Source organism: Lissotriton helveticus, chromosome 3_1 (assembly GCF_964261635.1).
Source record: "Lissotriton helveticus chromosome 3_1, aLisHel1.1, whole genome shotgun sequence".
NCBI lineage: Eukaryota > Metazoa > Chordata > Amphibia > Caudata > Salamandridae > Lissotriton > Lissotriton helveticus.
Window position 1 is genome coordinate 1,333,414,692 of NC_136061.1, and position 21,224 is coordinate 1,333,435,915.

Here is a 21,224-nt window from a genome sequence, read left to right on the forward strand (position 1 = left end):
TTTGAAAATGTGCCGTAATTTATGGTTCAGTAACATGGCAACTGATTCCAGGAGTATTGCACCGGGAATAAGAATACAAGTAAGATGATGCATTTAAAATAAGAGGATAGATAAAAAAATCAGATTGGTTCATATTACAATATACTGGCATATCAGAAGCAATGATTTTCCCTTTTTAATGGTGGTCTTGTGTTAAGTGTGGGAAACTTGAACATCCTTTCTAAGACTGTGTTCCATTATTCTTGTCAAAGTGTTTATTTTTTCTTCATATTGAGAAGTCTTCCAGTTACTTTTGAAAGAGGCACTTTTTGACATTTTTGAGAAGCGGTCAGCGGCAGGTGTGCTACAGTCCAAGGAGTACACCAGCACAGGGGGGGCAAACAGGGGGGCTGGTGGGTGGAGGAGAGAGCTGTGCTACAGTCCGAAGAGTACACCAGCACAGGGGGGGCAAACAGGGGGGCCGTGGTGGAGGGGAGATCTGTGCTTCAGTCCGAGGGGTGCAGCCAGGAAAGGGGGGCAAGCAGGTGGGCCAAGCAGGGGGGTGGACTATACTGCAGTCTGAAGCGTACAGCCATAGCAGGGAGGGCAAGCAGGGGGGTGGGGTGTGGGGAGGGCTGTACTGCAGTCCGAGGGGTACAGCCAGGACAGGGGGTGTAAGCAGGGGGGTCGGAGGGTAGAGGGGAGAGGTGTGCTACAGTCCGAAGAGTACACCAGCACAGGGGGCAAGCAGGGGGGGCGGGGTGGAGGGGAGAGCTGTGCTTCAGTCCGAGGGGTGCAGCAGGACAGGGATGCAAGCATGGGGACAGGGTAGAGGGGAGAGCTGTGCTGCAGTCAGAGGTGTACAGCCAGGGCAGGGGGTGTAAGCAGGGGGCAGGTGTGGGTCAGAGGGGTGCAGCCAGGGCAGGGAGGACAATACACAGAGGCAGGATATTTAGCCATCAGTGAAGACTGAGACATGCTGCAACTCTTTAAATGAAAATTTAGGGCAACATAAAGTGATTGTCTGTGCTCTCATTATAGGTGTTCCGTGGAAATGTGGACAACAACACTCCCTACGTAAATTCGTTCACACCTCCAGTAGAAGCGCAGTACGTACGGCTGTTTCCACAGGTGTGCAGAAGACATTGCACTTTAAGGATGGAGCTACTGGGATGTGAATTGTCAGGTCAGCCTATAACTTTATGATAGTAATTTGGAATGGATTGAAAAGACTATATGTGCATATTGCTATAGTATATACAAATGTGCAGAGTGTCGCATGGCATTTACTACTATTCAGAGGGTGGGAAAGGGCTATGACTCTTAAGAGCCGAAGCCTCTTGCTGAACTCAGAATCTCTGGAGTCCACTCACGCCACAGGTTCTTCCAGGTAATAATGACGCTTTCAGGCAACAGGGGCGTTAATGGTGAGAGAGAAGCATCAGGGCGATTAATGGTGAGAGAGAAGCAGCAGGGCGATTAATGGTGAGAGAGAAGTAGCAGGGCGATTAATGGTGAGAGAGAAGCAGCAGGGCCATTAGTGGTGGTGAGATAGGCATCAGGGCAGTTATGGGGAGCGAGAAGCAGGCAGGGCGTGACTAGTGAGTGGGAAAGGTGTTAACAGTAGGAGGGAGACGGGAGAGTTAATGGTAGAAGGAAGACAGGACGTCAGCGGAGAGAGAAGGCGACGGGGGCACTGTAAGAGGGAGACGGGCATTAATAGAGAAAGGAAGACCGGGGCGTCAGGCAGGCCCCTGCTACGCTTCATAGAGTGCGGGGCTTCCTGCCCAAGGCCACTGAATATATTTGGGGACATGGGAGACTCGGCGGCTCCTCATCGTGTTCCGGGAGGGGAGTGGGCACCGTTTTTATCACGCCTCTGAGGAGCATTCGTGGTGAGATGGAGACGTGGGCCTTAACGGAGAGGGCAGTGGTTTTAGTGATGAGATGGATAGAGTGGTCCATGGAAAGGAGACCTTGTGTCAATGGCAAAGGGAGACGGGCATCAGTTATGGTTATAGGGAGAGCATGCGTTCATTATGCTTTAGGGGAAAAAGGCAGAGGTAACCCTGAAAGTAAGAAGGGGTGACATGGAGGGCTTGGCTTCACAAAGAGTTGAGGAAGGCAGCCAGTAGAGCAATAGGAAGGAAAATCGAGACCTCGCCATAATAAAACCTAAATAAATGTACGAAGAGGAAAACGAGAAAAGAAAAAGGAGCTGGGCTTTTTGGGGTGTGTGGAGAAAAGGGACAGGGCAATGTGGGAGAACGCAGACGAAGCAGTCAGCCACGTTTGTCTTATATAACATGTCCCATACACTGTTTTACACACACATGATTGCTAGTCTCTGTGTAATGTGTGCGTTATGTACAGTGCTGTTATGTACAGTGGTGTTCATTCGACTTCCTATGTTGCTGGAGTGCATTTGTTTTTTTTGCAACTGATTCTATGACTTTTAGGGGTGTATCCTCGAAAGTCTCCTGTTAATGTGGCTGACCTGCTTGCTGAAGTGCACTTTATACTTGCTTTTGAGTGACACCAAGTATTGCTGGTTTAATTCGATTCCGTTTGCTGACTTGTGATGCACGGCTTGATGGGTGCATGCGTTTATTTCCCTGTGACTAGTTTGTTCTGATATAATTGTCTTATTTGCAATAGTTTTCAGTACACAGTTTCCTCAATCAGTTATGATTTTGTGTGACTACCTGGATTCCTGGAGTGCCTCTGACTTCGTTCTGTTTCTTTACTTTTTGTGACTGTTGGTCCTGCGGGGAAACATTTTCAATTTATGTTGTCTTGTTTACTGGGAGCATTGCTTTTATTTTCCTTTAGTGTAATAGGCTGGCTGGTGAAGTGCACTTCCCATAGTGTGCAGTCACTTCAATTTGCCTTTAGGTGACTACCTGGCTTGATGGTGGTTTTCTATTTGATTTCATGTAACTCCTTGTCTTGATGAGTGCATTGGTTTTAGTTTGTTTGAGGTAACTGCTTCACATGCTGGTTTCATCACACAGCTGACACCCACCCTGAGTAAGCCAGAGCTGCCCTGTAAGTGGTATGAACACCAGTACGCTTAGGTTCCTTACAGCTCCTTCACTTGAAGTGGGTTACCACCTACCCTTTACTTTTTGTATCCTGCTCGTACCAAGTCAGATCCGGACCCAGACCAGTCCCCACAGTTGCTCCGGATTAAGGGACACTGTCATGTCATCTCAGGCGCGATGTAAAGATTACCAGTGAGCGGAGGACTCTTTTGGCTCAAGAACCAACAAGCTGGAGACCCTTGTGGTTGTTTAAAGATATAAGATCAGCCTGTAACTCAGTCTTAAGCTGGGTGGGTGACCTCGATTACAAAGTGGCTGTGCCAGATGTCCCATTATGACCCCTTTTGCCTGTCTCCCCTTCAGACGCAGAGGGCATAAAACTGGGGGGTGCTCAACCCTGCCAAAAAACTGAGGGGTGACCCTAAGAGCACAGCTGCCATCCAATCAGGGGTGGGATGCTTTGGTGTGCTGGTCTGGTTTTCTGGGTGACTGGTTTTCTGACTTATGACTGCGCATTCCTTTCAGTGTACACTTGCTTCAGTTTACTTTTTGAGTCACTGTCTAGTTTGCTGGATGTATTGCTTTCATTTTTTGACTTGCTTGGTGCTTTTATGTTGGTGCCTGCATGCTGAAGTGTACTCTTCTTCAGTTTAAATGTATGTGACTGGCCTGTTGACTAACACCCTGCTTTCAAAGTGAAGGTTCACAGGTTCACTCTTGCTTTAGTTTACTTTTGTATGGTTAACTGCATGCACTGTATTGCTGGATGCATTGCTTTAAGTTACTACTTGATGCATTGCTTTCAGTTTGCTTTCAAGTAATTGCCTCTCATTTTCCTAATGCTTTGTGAAGGCTGTTTCCCAACTGCTGTGCAACTTCTTCTACTCTTAGAGCTGAGATTTTCATGAAAGTCTTATAGTCTGAATTCAGCACCTGAGCGTAATAGGACGGAATGTATGAAGCTCTGTGGTTATACTGAATAAGCAGCTACCTATGTTATGCCATCTACTAATGTAATAACTGCACTTTCACAATTGCTTTATTAACCTTCCTGCTTTCTCAAATTTGCTTGAAAATGCACGTTTTTTCTTCTTTTTTTCCAAAATTTTCTTGGGGGGGGGTTATCCCCCCAAACCCCCCTTTTTGGGTTCGGCCTCGCTCGCTGCGCTCGCTCGCTACGGTGCAGTATGCAAATCACTTTGCGCCCGACCACTTTCAAATGTCACCCACCGCCCCTGAACAAAGGGCGTCTTAACCACTTGGCTGCTAAGGCACCTGATGATCTTCCATTGACTTTCCATTGAAATCAATGGAAAGTCCATGACGAGTTACCCTTGTCATTAGCGCTGAAGTGGTTAACGAGCGGTGCTGCAAACACCTTCAGTCAGTGATTGTTGCAGACTTGAGGATGGGTGAGCTGCATCAGAATACACATCTCAGTAAAGGAAAAGCGCCAGCAGCAGCTGCAGGTGTAACGGTCCTGAAAGTTCCACAGTAACCAGAAAGAACAGGAGGCATGTGAAAATATGATTTTAGAGAGACATCCTCGTAATTCAATGGGAGCTGAGCACGTAGTAAGCGTTTATTTACTTATCATACAAATTAGTCTGCAAAACCAAAGGAAGTAAATTAAAATAATTAGCTTTGTTTTGTTTAAATTCTCATTGAACATTTTAAAATCATTACAGTGTTAGCATTTATGTTTTTTTATATATAAGTCACAAGCGCTTTGTTTCTGAAAATAATCAATCTGCTGAGGATTTGTTCTATTTTTAAGATGTTATTGACCCTTTATTTGAGGAAATGTTTCCCGTTTTTGCTTGGAACATTATAAGTGCACTTATTTTTCCATACATACTTTGACCCAGGGCAAGACAGAGAAAAAGACAAAAGGGGGAAAAAAGTGGAAGAGAAAAATAGAAAATCGGTATCTAAGGGAGGAAGCAGGGATCAAAAAGAATCAGTACGAGTAAGATTAAAAAGGCAGGGAGTGTCGGAAGTGGTCTAATCAAGACTATGCAGCCTTAATATTCAAAACCCCCACCTTAGATAGTGCGGGCTGCGGCTTCTGAGCAAAACTTTGGGTACAACACTTAAGGGCAGATTTACTAAAATTTTGCATTGTGTTTCCGTCACAAAAGTGACGCAAACCCATACACAATGTTTTTTTCATAATTTACTTTCCAGATCCAAAGTTGTTTTGCACTAGGTACTGACTAAAAGTAACACAAAGTAGCGCAACGCATTGCTTTGCATTACTTAGTGTCAATGTTTGCTCCCATGCAACCACCCACACTTTTTGATTCAAAACTCGATGTACCAAATTGTGAGATAGGATTTAGTGGAAAAAATAAATGCCATGTAAAACCATGTGTTAAAAGGAGAAATGTTTTCAATCCTCTTTTGTTTTCCAACTGTGCTTGTGTGCTGCACTGTACTGCACACATACAAAGTAGGACACATTTTAAAAGTTGTGTAAGCATAGTATTTTGTAGTGGAAGGTCACCTTTCCAGTACAAATCCTATGCTAGACTCCTGCACACACCCTTCCACTATGGCACAAAGGTGTGCACGTGGCGCACAGCAGCAAAGTTCTGTGAAGGTGGTAGAAAGAGGGAAAGAGAGACCCATATCTCTGTAGACATGGCTCTCTCCTGCTACCTCCCTATCACGCAACACATTACAGCATTTTTGGCTGCTGCATTGGGTGACACTTTGGTAAATCTGCCCCTTATTATTTACAGAATTAGGGCCAGATGTATGTAGTGTGTGGTTTTGCAATTACCAAATAGCAAATTTGTATGAATCACTATTTGGTAATCACAGACACCTATGTACCAATGTGTGTTCAACACATTTTGCAATTATCAGTAGGTCGTAAATCAACCTACCTCATGAATATTAATAAGGTAGGTCGCAATTTGGGACCCAATAGGATTCGCAAAAATCATAGGAATGGTGGCCTGTTGGGATCAGCAAACTACCATGTCCGTGATTGCTTTTAAATAATGCAATATTTTTTATTTGGCAATGCAGCCCGTCTTCCTTAACACCTTGGTTGCTGAAGATATTCCTCTGCTGTGCTGGGCCATAATGTAAATGGGTGTGGTCATGACGACCTCAGCTCGTCATGAGCACCCTAGAGGTACACCTCCTGACGAGCTGAGCTCGTCATGAGCATCGAAGAGGTTAAAGGAAAACAAGTTCCATTTTTTTTATAAAAAAAAGAAAAGTTTTCTTTTCATTTTTTAAGAGCAGTTAGTGATCTCTGGAACCGCTGCATGCTCCTAAAAATGTTTTTGCCACTATTTCGAAAAGGGGAAGGGGTCTCTTGAGGACACCTTTCCATTTGCCTATGGGTTACCATTTACCATTTATAAACGTTATTTCGGCCACTAGGGCTATAAAAGTGCAAGAACAATATAACAGATAATGTTCACTTTTAGTTAAAAAGAAAAAAAACAACAGTGCGTAGGAGTTACAGCAGGGATGTAACATTATGTGTAAATTTATCTACAACCTATTAAAAACAAAGTAAAAACAACCATGGGATGTGACTAAAAATGTTTACAAAGGCTAAAACTCTAGGACAAAGAATCAACCCCAAGCATGAGTAGGCAGTTACTCAACCTGAGCAAATTCAGTGCATTTTTTCTTCCCAGGGGATCTACTTTAGACTGGCCCGCCGGATATGTCACATGCAATTTAAGAACCGTGCTACAGCAAAGACAATTGGAGGAGTGGTGTCATGCTTTAAAACTCTGTAAGCCTAAATACAGCGCACAAAACCCAAATTCTTGCATAGCTGGAATAGCCAACGCTTTTGTGGCAGTCGATAGGCAGGACAGAGAAGCAGAACATGTAGTTCGGACTCCTCCTTGTAGTTACATGCAGGGCATTTGCCCCTTTGGTCTTTTGCCCATTTGCTAGTGAACGATAGTAGCGGAAGGTTCCCTAGTCTGAATTGTACACACAATTTCCTGGCCAGTGGGGGTGGGATGGAATCCAGGAAGTTTTCCTTGCTGTATACATCTTTAAATAGCAGGAATTCTGCTGTCATATGACCACATGAGGTACTTTCTTGTATGGCCAATCATGTAGTTAGTCTATAGCGTTTGACTAGTTTCAACCTTGAAATCATGGCGCATGATGTCTCGGGTGTTCTCCAGAGGTTCAACTTGCCTAGCTTAGAGGCAAGATCCCTTATTTGGCAAAGCCATGGATTTTTCTTGATGGTGTATGTGGCTAAAAGGTAATGTAACTCAGCCCTATATACAGACAACTCTGGGGTCACCCATAATCTCCTCCAGAAAGTCAAGGGTCTCAGGGCAATCTCTTCATCAAGGGGCCTGATACCCAGGTACATGCGAATGGGAGTAAGGGGGTTGCTCTGGGGTAGGCCTATAAGCTGACGCATGAAGTTGTTCTCCACCGTCCACAAGTTGGTAGTAGGGCAGTGCCCCCACAACTCCACCCCGTTTAATGCGGAGTCCCTTGCCTGTGCTGTGAAAATACACCACAGGTGTGGCTGGTTTAAAAGCTGAAGTTCTATTCAATTTCATTATTCCGCCCACTGTCTGGATTAGACTGAGTCTTGCTTTGTCCAACTGTGGCCCCCATTCAAAATGCTCTGACAGGGTAACTCCCAGATAATCAAATATCTTCACTCTTTCCAGAGGAATGCCGTGTAGAGAAGGGTTTGAATGGGTCGTGTTGGGGGGTTGAAGACCATATATTAAATTATTGTTAGGTTGATCTCCAGCCCTCGTAGCTTGCAAAAGTTTTTGAAAGTAATAACAGGATATAGTCTGCAAACATCAGCGCGGGCACCTTCCCTGAAACAAGCTTGGGTGCATCGTTGTCCTCAATTTTTTTAAGATGGTCAATAAGACCATTGATAAAAAGACAAAATAAAGTGGGGGTTAAAACGCATCTCTGTCTTACCCCCTTTTGGACAGGCAAACGGGAGGTGAGTTCCCCATATTTTCTGCATCGTACTTGTGCAAAATTATCCATGTGGAGCCTCTCTATAACATTTAGAAGATAGGTAGGGTCCCAAGGTCACCCAGCACTTTCCAAAGTTTCTCCCGAGGTACGAGGTTAAAGCCCTACTTCAGATCAACAAATATTAGATAGAGGCTGCCACCCTCTATAGTCACTGTTTTCCAGAAAAGTAGTTGTAGTCTGAATATCTGGTCTACAGTTGACATATTTGCTCTGAAGCCGGCCTGGTAGGGACTTAGGATTTGTTCTTCTTCCAGCCAGCCCTAGAGGCAGTCCAGAAGCACCTGGTCGAAGAGTTTTTTAGTGATGTCAATTAGGCTGATCGGCCTCTAGTTTGAGGGTGAGAGGGGACAGCCTTTTTTTAATATGGGAACTATCTCAGCCCCGTGACAGGTATCGGGGGATCCAAGCCCTTCGGAGCGGCATTAAATAGGGCACACAGATATGGGACCCATATTTTGGGTTCTTCACGGAAGAGGTCCCCCGGTAGCTTGTCAATACCTTGCGCTTTGTTACGGTGAAATATTTTATCTTTTCTTTGATGTAAGGGTTATTGAATTGCGTATTCCAGCTCATTACCTTGGTTTTTGACTGGTTAGTCTGATACCCTGACACTTTCCCAAAGTTGGTTAAGGTTTCTTCAATAGGTCCAATGGACTTTTGGAAATTATCTGTGAATACCATCAAGTCATCCGCATATATTGTGCGACGTTTTTGTTCCAAACACGGTATTTGAAGGGCGATATTGTACCCTGATTCCTGAGGGTGTTTGCTAGGGGTTCAATGTAAAGGTTACAAAGTAACGGCGATAGAGGACAGCCTTGATGAGTTCCTCTTTTAATCGCTATATTATCAGTGAGGTTCCCGTTGATTAAGATCTTAGCTCTCGGTTTTTTATATATTTCCTCCACCATACGAAGAAAGCACTCTCCTAGATTATATTTGCTGATGACTCTGCTCAGGAAAGTCCAGTTGACTCTGTCAAACGCTTTGGCAGCGTCAAAAGTGATTATAGTTAACGGTACTTTCTCGCAAATGGCTATATCTATTGCCCCAAAGAGTTCATGCATTAACTCTTGTATTTGTCTGCCTTTCACACAGCCCTTCTGGTCTGTATTGATCATGTTTGCCATTACTCTCCCTAGTCTTTTTGCCAAAACCTGCGCGAGAATTTTGTAGTCGCAGTTAAGCAGAGATATAGGTCGGTATGATTCACAGTTCACAGGGTTTTTCCCTGGTTTTAGTATGATGCTAATAGTAGCGTCATTCCAGGAGTCAGGGATTTTTTCATTTCCTCTGTAAATTAGATTTAGAAGCTCTGTGAGTGGTGGAACCAAGGTTTCCCTTAGGTTGATATACAACTCATTCGGTAGAGCATCTGGACCGGCTGCTTTCCCTCTTTTTAAGCCTTTTATTGAGTCTCCTACTTCTTCGCTTGTAGTTTCTGCGTTTAGTTCTTCTTTTTCTTCTTCCGATAGTGATAAGAGGGACTGGTCATTTAGATATTCTTCCAGTTGTTCCTCGAAAGGATTAGTATCTTCAGTATATAGATCGGAGAAGAAATTCGTAAACTCCTGCATAATTATTCTGTCTTTTGAGCTAGGTTCTGTTTGGTTATGTTGCTGGATGCTGGTTACTTTCTTTCTGGTTTGATCTGTTTTTACTTTCCAGGCCAGCATTTTACCGCATCCTTCTCCATACTCATGGTTTGATAGTTTGCTGGCTTCCCACTTCTTCCGTACTTTGTTCTCTAGGATGTCTGTAAGTGTTTCTTTTTGGTTTTGCCTCTCTTTCTCTAGTTCTTCCTTATTCGTTATTCTATGTTCTGCTGCTATTTGTATATCCAATTGATTTATATCGTTTTCCAAGTCTTTTATTTCTTGCTTTGTGGTTTTTGATCTGAAAGCCCCCATACTTAATAGTTTATCTCTGATTACTGCCTTGTAAGTGTCCCAGGTGATTTGTTTTGTGGTCCCATATTTGTTATTCTCAAAGAAATGTTCTGTCTCTGTCCTAAATTTCTGTGTTATTTGCGGATCTATTAGTATAGTTCTGTCAACAGTCCATCTAATTTGTGAATTATTTTTTATTGTTTGTAAGGTGAGTTGGACTGCTGAATGGTCGGACAGGTGAGCTGGGAGGTGCTCTATTCTCTTGACACCTTCCAATAGACTTCTGTTTATTAAGAAATAGTCAATTCTTGATTTGTGCCCTAATTGTTTGTTGTGGAAAGTGAAGGTCTGTCTTTTGTCTCCTTTCGCCTTCCACATGTCCACCAGGTCCAAATCTTTTTTATAGTGCCCTAGCCATTCCCTCATTTTTGGTAAATTTGTCTTCCTGGGGGAATCTGTCCACTTTGGGGTCAATGATTATATTATAATCACCCCCTAATACTATTGGAGAGGTAGTTGATAGTAGCTGTGTGTAGAGTTTTTGCAGGGGGGCTGGGTCGTCTGTGTTTGACCATAATATGCTGCTATAGTATTCATATTATTGAATATTCATACCCTAGCTATTGCCCATTTGCCCTTGCTGTCCACTTCTGTGTGTTCTATCTTGGCTTTGAGCGATTTCTTGAAGATTATTGCTATACCCTTAATATTACAATCTTGGTTAGTGCATACATAGGAATCTACCCAGCTCAGGTTTTTCATTATTTGGTCCCATTCTGCTTTTACGAGATGCGTCTCCTGTAAAATAATAACCTCACTGTCTATAGTCTTCAGGTATTCTAGGATCCTCCTTCTTCTACTTTTAGTTCTGAGGCCATTGACGTTCCACAAGAGTATATTGAATTCTTTGGAGTTTGTCATTGTCTTATGTTGTCTGAGGGGAATTCTTATTTGTGCTTATGGTTACGGGCACCACAGACTCCCTTTTTTTTCTTTTGTTGAGGACATTTTTTCAGGTTTTTTCCTAGTTTGATCCCCACCCATGATTTTTTTGTTGTTTTGTTTTTTTGTGTATATTTCTTTTACCCTCCCTCGGGAAGCCTCCCTTCTTCTTTTGGGCTGTATTCTTTGCCCTTTTCATGCTGCATACTTCACTATATTTGAGTGCTTTACCTTCCTTAAATTACATTGTGTGGTGGTCAGTCCGCATTTGATCCTTGATTTGTTCCAGGAAATTTTCAACCTCTTTGGGGTCCCTGATATTGTACATCTTGTTCCTCCACATGATCCTGAGGGCAGCAGGGAACTTCATTTGCACTTTGGCTCCGAGCGATTTTAGTTTCTGCATATGCTGTCCCAGCTCCCATTGCCTGTCTAGAGTAGCTTTAGACATATCTGAGCGGATTCTGAAAGCCAATTCTCATTTATTGAAACTACCTTTCTTTAGGGATTCACTTAGGATCCTTTCTTTCAGGGTATAAGTTTTAAAATTAATTAAGATTTTCCTAGGCGTTTTTCCTTTCTTTATTTTTTCCAAAAGTGTCCCGATGTACTCTTTGTATGTGTTCTTCCAGTTCCTCTGCTTTTGCCCAGGGGAAATACTCTTCAAGGAGTGACACTGTGAATTTTTTGATGTCCGTTCCTTCCTGATTCTCTGGAACGTTTAGGATTCTCAGATTGTTTCTTCTCGCCTGGTTTTCTAACGATTCAAGCTTTTCTTTCATGGTTTTGTCACTTTCTCTTAAGGTTCTAATTTCCTTTTGGTTGATTTCCACTTTCTTGCTGGGAGTTTCTACTTCTGCTTCTACTGTCATCACTCTTTCCCCAGCGCATTTAGTTTGGAATCCAGCGTTTCACACACTTCTTGGTTCTTGGTTTGGTTGGCCTTTGAAACTGCGAATTTCTCTCTCATTTCTTTCAGCGTCTTTTCCAGAATTTTATCTGTTGGGCTTGGGGTGTGATCTGTGGTGTTATACTCCTTTTCGGTGGAATTTGGGGTTGGGAGCACCCTAGTTTCTACAGGAGGTAGGGGTTTACTTCCTACCTGTAGTGTAGCCTGTTTTTTGGGGTTCCCTGTATCTCTTGTGTCCCTTGGACTTGCTGTTGTACCTTAAAGAAAGACCTTAGAGAGGGGGTCACTCTGACTTTAAGTTCTGCCTGTCCTATCTTTAGATCTTTCCCTTTTACTGCAAATCTTTTGGTACTAAGGGGTGGTAAACCTGAACTTGGTTTCCCTTTAGGTTTTCTTTTTGTGCTGCTAGGGACTACACTCTGCTGATCGAAGAATGCTATTTAGTAACAGATAACAGAATCTGAGGACACCGTATAATTGTCTCTGCCTTAAGGAAAGGAAGGCTGAATATAATGTAGTCCTTAATGTAGAAGGAAAGCTGAATTCAAGTTGTGAACCCAGCTGTCTGCAGTGTAGATTGAAGGCAGTTGTGGAGACAAAGATCGAAAAATGCTATTTAGTCACAGATAACAGAATCTGAGGACACAGTATCATTGTCTCTTCCTTAAGGAAAGCAAGGCTGAATACAATGCTGTCCTTAATGTAGAACGAAAGCTGAATTGAAGTTGTGAACCGAGCTGTACGCAGTGTAGATTGAAAGCTCTAGTGAGCAGTTATAGATGAATGCTATTTGTGACATTCTTTTACAAAATCGAAAACATAAAATCCATTAGTCTCTACCTTAAATAAAGCAAGGCTGAATTCAATGTTTTCTGTAGTAGTGGAGCTCTTGCTATGAAGTTTTGATTTTTACTGACCGCAGAATATATTGAAGTCTGTTGTCACAACAGATATTGCAGATAATTTTAGTTCCAAAGCTGAATTCAAGTTGTGAACCCTTCTATCCGCAGTGTAGATTGAAGGCAGTTGTTGACAAAAAGAACGATGAATGCTATTTTGTCCCAGTTAACAGAATCTGAGGACACAGTACAATTGTCTCTGCCTTATGGAAATCAAGGCTGAATACAAAGCTGTCCTTAATGTAGAAGGAAAGCTGAATTCAAGTTGTGAACCCAGCTGTCCGCAGTGTAAATTGAAGGCAGTTGTTGACACAAAGATCGAAAAATCTATTTAGTCACAGATAACAGAATCTGAGGACATAGTATTATTGTATTTCTATCTAGGACCCTAATTCGATATTCCTGATTTATGCCCTTATGTGGTTATAATAAATAATATCCTTATAAAGGCATAAGAATCATATCCATATTTAGTCGTAGCCCATGCAGTCCAAATTAAGCAAGGCTACTTCCCCAGACTCCTAGAGAGTACAACGAGTTTTTTAAACAAAACAAACCTCCAGCAACCTGGGAAATCCCCATGCTTCTGTTTTGATTTGTCCTAGAACTCCTGCGAACACTGAAAGAACGGCCAGTTCTTAGTGACATCTTTATTGACGTCTTATGTCCCACCTTACGTCAAACCCGGCACCTTTCAGGTATAAATATACCAATGTTGCCTTAAGCATACACACGGTGGTTTGGAGCAGAGCGGCTATCTACTTGCCCAAGAGCCCAGCTGATGCGAGAGCCCACGGACGCCGCACCTCCCTTTTGACGCACTGAGGAAGACGCTGTCTTTTTCTCCAGTCGAGAAAATCCAGCTCCGTCGTTTTCAGCCGCCCTTGCGGGTTGCTGGGATATCGAGTCCTGAGAAAGAGATACCAGACCTCCTGCTTTCTATTACCCAGGTACGGAGCTGACTAAACCCTTAAAGAGAATTCTTGACTCAGATTCTTGGCAAAACCAACTTAACTTAAACTGCTACTTACTTACTCCTTCCCACGTATTAGGCTTAGGTGAGGTACACCGGGGTAGGCGTATTTAGAAGCACCAGTTGAGTTTGTTAGTCAAATCAAATCAAATCAAATATTTCTTTATTCGGCACTTAAAAAGATACCATAAAAGTACATAAAAACAGATAAAAATACAATAAAATAATATTTAAAAGAATAGTTCATCCAGTACATTTCATTTCAGTTAGTCCAACATCTCATATTATAGGGCATCGTATTTAGCTCATCTCTCTTGAGTTCCTTAGCCTCACTGCCATCTTAATAAAACTTGTAATACAGCAAAGGGTGTATGCATCATTAGCCATCTGCGAGAACATCAAAGCTACCTTAGCATGTTTAAACCTGGCCCGTTTCAGTAGACCCACCAGGAACTTTCGCCTAGGTAATGAATAAAAAGGACACAATAAAACAAAATGAAGGGTATCCTGTGGAGACCTATTGTCGCAGCCGCAGGTACCCTTCTGCTCGACCGTTAAGGTAAAACCAGGAGGATCAGCCAGCAAGTGATGCAACAGGTTTAATCTAAATTGGGTCATGTAAAATCTGTCCTGTGCATTATGAATCAGTGAGAGATAGGGTTCCCTTCCACTCTCTATTTTCAATAATCTATAAGCCCCCTCTGTAGATTTACACTCTTCAGTAGCCGCCCTCCTGGCAATTGTCCATTCCCCAAACATTTTCTTAACCATTGTTTTGTTCTGGGCAGTAAGGACTTCAGGTTCTGTAAAGAGATTCTTACAGCCAATAGCCTCCAGGGTACACTTTACATAATTTAGCAAGGGGATAGAACTCCATTTGTCTCGTTTCAAACAGTCTGTGATAATTTGTCTGCTGAGGTCTGCCTCGGGGTTGTACCAGATTTTCAGGTAGGTTCTTCTGGTAATTCAATGGTCTTGAGCATGGCTAACAGGCTTTTAGTGTCTTTGATATACGTCTCAGTCGACTGTATAATCGGTTTCAGAAAGAAATCGCAGTATTGCGAAAGAGGTTCCAAAAGCGAACCGATACCAGACACTATTGGGCGTCCAGGTGGCGGTAAGATGTTCTTATGAGTTTTTGGCAGCGTGTAAAAGTATGGTTAAAAGTATGGTATCCTGCCGGTTGATGATGTAAGGAAGTCTGTTTCTTGTTTGGACAACCATCCTTCAGATTCAGCTGTGGAAACCAGTTCCAAAATCTCATCCCGAAGACTCTCCGTGGGATCCACCATCAGGGCAGTGTAGTTGTCTGTGTTGTTCAGTAATCATCTGCATTCAGCATCATAGGCTGCTTTGTCCTGGATCACTATGCCCCCGCCTTTGTCAGCACTTTTTATCACTATGTTGGTATTCTTTTTCAGTGACTGGACTGCTTGATGTTCAACAGCACTGAGATTGTTAAAGGACGGGGGACTGTTAAATGCTTCAACCTCAGCAAGAACAGCTTGTTCGAAAGTCACAATCTCAGGTGGAATGAGATGTGTGGGGGGTGTGAAATTGGACTTTACTCTGAAAGGGGTGTCAGGTTTCATCAAGTCGGTGTGTTCCGTGTCCTTACTTTTCTCAAAAAAACTTTTTAATCTAAGTTTTCTAAAGAACTCATTGAGTTCACAGAGTAACTTAAATTTATCACATCGAGGGGTCGGCCAGGTTCTTACTCAACCTACTTTTGGTTTTCCTTCACTTTTCTGTCCTTTCTTCACCACTTCAATATTTTTGCCGTTTGTGGTGTTTTTTTACATCACTCTTCAGTTGTTTATGTAATTATTCCTTTGGGGTAAAAGAGTGATCTGTTATACCCTTACTCTCTCTTTGTTTATCAGTGACTTTAACGTTCATGGACACCACCTTTAGATTCGTGGTTAGGCTAGCACTTGTTGAGTCGTTCATGGTGGTTTAGTGCTATCGCTGGTGTCTTTGTTTTCCTTTTGTTTTAGTGCTGGGTTGTATGTCCATTTTCCGTGGCACACCTTGCGCCCCCCCCAAGGATTGGAGTGTGCGGTGTGGGGTGATAGGTGAGGGAAAGATATAGCAAGAAAGAGAAAGGGAAATTCTAGCTACTCAAATGCCTACTGTCTCATTCGCCGTCCTGTCCACCTGTCCCACCCATCCCCCCTGTCTGACCCCCTCCCCTCCTCCCTCCCTCCCCCTGCCTCTAGAAAATCGGGTGTGCAACAGCAAGGGTCCTCCCACCACCTCCCCCCCAAGTCTTTGTCTATTGGGCTTTTTTTGAGTCTCTGCATAGTCTGAGGAGGGTAAGGGGAGTAACAATGAACAAAAAGGATACGGCTGTCGTAGTTCCCCCTATTCTTCCTTGAGGTAGATGCGGTTGATTGAGTGTGTGTTTGTCTGAGGTAGGTAGGTTTGTTTGAGTTTGAGTTCCATTAGTGTGTTGGTTCCGCGCCTTCATCATTCCTCCTCTCCGTCAGCTCCGTCCGAGGAAGCTCTTTGCTTTGCTCCTGGGCTTTGTAGCTCCATTTCTTCTGGAACTGGGCCTTGTAGGTATCTATGTAGGTCGTTGGGGTCATCGAAGATTCTTACTCCGTGTCTGTCCATTATTCTCATTTTGGATGGGCCTGCAAAAGTGAAGGTAATGTTATTTTTCCGCATTTGCTCTCTCAGGGCTAGGAAGCCTTTCCTAACTTCCACTGTGAGCCTAGAGAAGTCTTGGGTGATTGTTATTTTCTTCCCGTCTATCAACATTGGGCGGCCCTTCCTGGCAACGGCAAAGATCGCATCTGTGTGGTTGTCTCTTAATGGCTTGCATATTATTGGTCTGGGAGTGGTAGTTTTCAGTTGTTTCTTCGCTGGTATGCGGTAGGCTTTCACGATTTCGAGCGGCCTGTCGAAACTGAGACCGGTAAGTTTGGGGATTATGGTTTCCAGCATTAGGGCACATGCCCCTGGAGTGTCTTCTTCCTCTTCGGGCACTCCCAAGAGTCTTATATTCCCTTTGCGGCTTCTGTCCTCTTGCTCCTCCGTGGTTCTCTGTAATGCTGTGGTTCTCTTTATCACCAGGCCCAGGTCTTTGTGTGTCACATTGGCGCGGTCTTCCAGCTGGCTTATTCTTTTCTCCGCCTCGTCTATTCTGCCGTTGGCCTTGCTTTGCTCAGCTCTGATTGCTATCAGTTCCATCTGGATGTTATCCACTGTCTTTTTTGTGGCCTTAGTTAGATCGTTCCCCTCTGTTATCTTCCTCAGTAGTGTGTCAAGTGTTATAGTTTCGTTGGCGTGGCCACCATGTTCTTTTGCCGGCGAAGCAGGGGTTTCGTTCTTGCTCTTTTTTTGGTCGTTCGTGACTTGTTTCCCATCTCTCCCAGCCATGGCGTCGAAACCTCTTCTAACCTGGTGCGCGTGGGGTCTTCCTTCTGTTAGTTGTTGCTTTGCGGCGTCTCTTTTTGGCCCTTTTTCTTCTTTGTTGCTTGGGTTGTTTGGTGCTTTCAGGGTGCTGTCCCTGTACCTGGGCGGCCACCTGACGACTCTAGTTTTGGTCCTAGACTCCGCCAGCCTATTGCGATATCTCGCCTCTATTCGTCTTAGTGTTGTGCTTTGTATCCTCCTTTCGCGGCCGCACCTCCTCTTATATTGTTCTCCCTTGGCGTCTTGCCTTCTCTGTGCGCTTTCGCGGTCTTTGCTTCTTGCCGCTTCTGTTGCTTTGCTTGCCGGGATGCATGGCCTCGCTTTTAGCTTGTGATTATGTGGTTGGTGTAGTCTCCTCTACCTTGCCTCGAGTGGATCAGCTATAGCGCGTTTCGTGCTTGCGGCGTGCCTACGCTTTGCCCTTGGCGCTTTTCTAGTTTTTTTCTGGTTGGTTTCCCCCCTTGGCCTGCGTCTAGTTGGCGGTGTTTGTCTTATGCCTTACTTCATACCGTGTTGTTGTCTCTACTACTTCCTGCATGCTGCAGTACGCTGTTTAAGATGGCTGCCGTCTAGCAGGGAAAAAGCGTGTGAGCCCAGTTCTCCGCTTTACTCGCTTCAGGGAAATGCTCAGAGTTGCTCCGGGTGTATGCCGGCTTTGTGGCCCGCTTTTTCGCACTGAGCGGGGTTTTATGCTGCGTTCGCTCTGCTCATGGAGGTCCCGTCGCTAACTTGCCGTAGCCTTCCCAAGATGGCCACCCCTGTTTTTCCGCCCTTCCCAAGATGGATGGATGCCTTCCGTATGTTTGTTTGTTCGACTAGAGTTTCATTGAAGTTTTAATTCCTCCTATAAGTCGGCGGCTGGTCTATCGCCGGCGGGGGTTTCTTTCGCTTGGGGCGCTCTTACTTGGGTGGCGGTGCTGTTTTGCGTCTCGGGTTCCGCTCTCTCTAGGATCTCTTGCGCTTCAGCCTCCTTTTCGATCCGTTGTTTCGCCTCCTCTCACAGCATCTTCTGTAGATGTCGCCGGGCTTGGAGACCTCTGGCGGATGATGAGCCGTTCGATGCTTCGCTCGTTCATGTAGATCCCGCTTCTATCCCACCTCTGTCTTGCTCTTACTTTCTCAAGATGGCCGCCCCTTGCTTCTGCACCTCTCCCAAGATGGATGCCTTCTGTGTGTTTTTCTTCTCCGTCTCGGAGTTAGAAACCTTCAATACATCGCATCTGGAGTATCGCCGGGGGGTGGAGGGTTTCTCTTGCTTCGATCCTTGGGCTTTCGCTTTGTTGACCTCGACCTTCGGGCGCTCTTACTTGGGTGGCAGTGGGTTCCGCTCTCTCTAGGATCTATCCGCCATCTTGCACTTACGCCTCCTTTCTTAGCCCGATATCATTTCTCCTCTCTCAGCCTCTTCGGTAGATGTAGCCGGGCTTGGAGACTTCTGGCGGGTGCCCCTTATGTTCATGCACCTTTCCGAGTGTCCGTTGTCCAGTTTGTAGCAGTTTTCCTTTCCAGCTCGCCGTTCGTTTCACTTGGGGGTCGGGAGCTCTGGACTTAGGTCTGCTGCCTCCTTGCCATCCAAGCCACGCCCCCCCTTTTGGATTATTTTAAATTCAAATCACCTCCACGGAAATCTTTTTCAACTTTAGAGATAATGGTCCATTTAAGATCACTTATTTGATGTTTAAGTCTGATCCAATGGTTCACAATTGGCGCAGTTTCCACTTTGTTCTTGATTCTGGATTTATGCTGGGAAATTCTTTAGCGGATTTCCTGGTTCGTTTTTCCTATGTACAAGAGTCCACATGGACACAATACTCCATAGACGACGTATTTAGACTTGCAATTACTGAATGGGTCATGTTTCCATGAGATTCCATTGTGTTTTAAAAGTGAACCTTCTGTGGTCAAATCGCAGCAAAGAAAAGTGCCACATTTATGGTGACCTACAATGGGAGCTAAACCCATTAGTTGTCTCAATGTTTTCTGTGTTTCTCTGGGGGCTGCTGCTCTCACCACGTAATTTGAGATACTGCTCTCTTTTTTGAAAGCGAACAGTTGTGGTGCCTGTAAACTTTCATCCAGATTCTTTACCAAATGCCAATTCTGTCCAATGATTTTTTTGAGTTTATTCGCATTGGGACAGAAAGTTGTGACGCAAACTTGACGTTTTAGTTGTGGCTTACTTCTGCGTTCAAGTAGGCTTTCCCTAGGGGTCCATCTAGCTCGTTTCATGGAATTGCAGACCAGTTTTCTGGGATAACCACGTTCACACAGTTTAGTTACCAAATTCCCAGCATGCAGCTTATAATCCTCATTGAACCAACAATTTCTGCGGATACGAAGAAATTGGCCGTATGGCAGATTTTCTTTGATGCTCCTGGGATGGTTACTTGAGAACAACAGGGCCTTGTTCCGGTCAGTAGGTTTGATGAAAAGCGAGGTGGCCAGTTTGCCTCCAGCCGGGTACTCCTTGACATCCAAGAAAGATATTTTATTTTCCGAATGGGATATGCTAAACTGAATGTCAATTGTTCTAGCATTCAACCAATTGTAAAACAGCATAAGTTTTTCTTCACCACCCGTCCAGATCATCAAAACGTCATCAATGAAACGTAACCACGTTCCAATATATTCTGCAAAAGGATTATTGTTGTGGAGATAAGTGTCTTCGTACAAGGACATAAATATTACCGCCAGCTCTGGGGCAAAGGGACACCCCATCGCCACTCCTTTGATTTGAAAAAATAAATCTTTACCAAAGCAAAAGTCATTCCTTTTGAGAGCAAATGATGCCAAATTGACTAGAAACTGTGTAGGTACCTGGAAAGTCTGGTTCTTAGATCCAGGAAATGGGAGAGCACTGCCACTGCCTCATCCTGGGGAATTTGAGTATAAAGGGATGTCACATCCAGTGTGTCCAATAAATCCTTCCCTTTATTGAAATTGACCTTTTCCAGTTTATTGATGAAATCCGTCGTGTCTTGTAAATACGAGACCACAAGATCCATAAACTGCTTCAGAAAGCAATCTATATATTTAGCAATAGGTTCCAGTAGTGAATCGCACCCCACCACAATTGGTCTTCCGGGCGGGTTTGATTGGTTCTTATGAATCTTTGGTAAGATGTAAAACATTGGTATCTTGGGATGTTTGTTTTGTAGGAACTCAAATTCCTTTGGCCCTAGGAAGCCTTGTTCGAACCCTTCCTTCAAGATGGAAAATAATTGATTCTGCAGTTCGACAGTGGGGTCTTTCGCAATTTTGCGGTAACATGCAGGGTCATTGAGCTGCCTCATGACTTCGGCGGTGTATTCAATTGTGTCCCAAACAACAATAGACCTGCCTTTATCTGCCTGTTTTATGGTTATAGTTGAGTCATTTCGTAAAGTAGTTAGTGCATTTGTCTGCTCTTTAGAGATGTTGAATTTAACAAACTTTTTTGTTTTTCCATGTCCGAAATAGCAGATAACACAGTCTTTTCAAACAAAATGATTTCTTTACGTATTTTATTACCTGGAGGACAAAAGGACGATTTTTTACAGAGCCCTGTCACTTCAGATGGCATTGTGACTGGACTATCAGCAAAAAACATAGTTAATCTTAGTTTGCGGCAAAATTCGATGAACTCTGTTTTCATTTTCACAAAATCAGTTTTCTTAGATGGCACAAATGATAATCCTTTAGCAAGGACACTTTCCCCGGCCTCAGTTAAAATTCTTTGTGACAAGTTGAAAATGGGGGATACCGCTAATTTTTTTAATGCTGGCGGCGAGTTGTCATCTCCTATGGCTGCGTGTATCTTACCCTTGCTCTTCATCTGGGTTGGCCTCTCGCTAAAAAAGATTTCGGAGTTTGACCTTGAGGTTGATGTTGCTGATTCCATTTTTGATTCCTATTAGGTCTACTATTACTATTATCACTCTCGCCACCAGAGGAAGATGATGTGTCCGAAAAAGTGATGAATTGGTTGCGCGATCTACCATGATTATATGGTAAATAACGTTGCGAATCTGATTTTGTGTAGAAATCCGCTTGTAAGAAAGGATAAATGTTTTCTAAAGAGAAGTTCTTTTTATCCTTTTCGAACTGATTTGTTTTTTGTGTGATGGTATAATCTTTAAACTCCTGAATTTCTTTGTCCACTTTGTCTAATAAGGCTTTGGA

General features: G+C 43.8%; 1 long non-coding RNA gene across 1 annotated transcript in view; it reads left to right on the forward strand.

Moving 5' to 3' along the window:
* Positions 1-21,224, forward strand: part of LOC144823458 (uncharacterized) — a 395,313-nt gene that overhangs the window by 87,292 nt on the left and 286,797 nt on the right. Inside the window, exon 2 of the long non-coding RNA XR_013608797.1 lies at positions 1,021-1,165. This is a non-coding gene — a long non-coding RNA (uncharacterized LOC144823458). The remainder of the gene's footprint in view (positions 1-1,020; positions 1,166-21,224) is intronic.